Raw genomic sequence first — 1,041 nt, forward strand, 5'->3', positions numbered from 1 at the left:
CTGGAAATATTCGGGATCCAGGATGGTGTACCTGGTAACACTTTGGTTTCCTAGGCTGAGGGCGATGGGAGAACCACTCCCTCCAGAGCACAGCAGCTGGCAGAACAGAGATTCTGCCCCCACTGCCCCTGCTTCAGCGGCAGTGCCCCTGCCAGAGGCCACAGCTCCCCACTGCTCTGTGTCGTGGCGCATCTGAAGGGGAGGCTGGGCCATCACTAACATCCTGGCCCTTCTGTCCAGTAGGTGCCCTTCGGCAACCAGCAGCAGTGGATTCTCTGCTGCCTCATGTCAGGTAGCTGAAAGGATTCAACTCGAGGATTCCACCAGATTGACTAGCTGGTCTTCCTCTGAGGTGTCCGTGGGAGAATGGACAGCAAGCTTCCCAGGTCCATGTTTGTTTTTAATTGAGGTATTTGTTTATTAAGTACATAACTGAAAGATTTATTTTAATTGAAGTATTTGTTTTTAATTGAAGTGTTGATAAGCTCCTAGTTTCTTTTTATTTAGTTGTATTCGTGTCAGGTGTGCAGAAGTGATTCAGTTATACATACATATATATCTATATATTTTTTCAGATTCTTTTCCTTCATAGGTTATTACGAAATATTGACTATAGTTCTCCGTGCTAAAACGTTAGGTCCCTGCTGGTAATGTATTTTATATATAGTAATGTGTATATGTCGGGCTTCCCTGGTGGTTCAGATGGTAAAGAATCAGTCTGAAGTGCGGGAGACCTGGGTTTGATCCCTGGGCTGGGAAGATCCCCTGGAGGAGGACATGGCAACCCACTCCAGGATTCTTGCCTGGAGAATCCCCATGGACAGAGGAGCCTGGCGGGCTACAGTCCGTCGGGTCACAAAGAGTTGGCCCTTCTCCAGGGGATCTTGCTCACCCAGGGGTCTAACCTGTGTCTCCTGTAGCTGATTCTTTGAGGCTGAGCCACCAGGGTAGTAAAAGCATTGCTGCTGCTGCTGCTGCTAAGTCGCTTCAGTCGCGCACAGTAAGCGGTAATTACGGCCTGGGGGCGGGGCCAACGCCAGG

Source organism: Oryx dammah, unplaced genomic scaffold (assembly GCF_014754425.2).
Source record: "Oryx dammah isolate SB20612 unplaced genomic scaffold, SCBI_Odam_1.1 HiC_scaffold_25, whole genome shotgun sequence".
NCBI lineage: Eukaryota > Metazoa > Chordata > Mammalia > Artiodactyla > Bovidae > Oryx > Oryx dammah.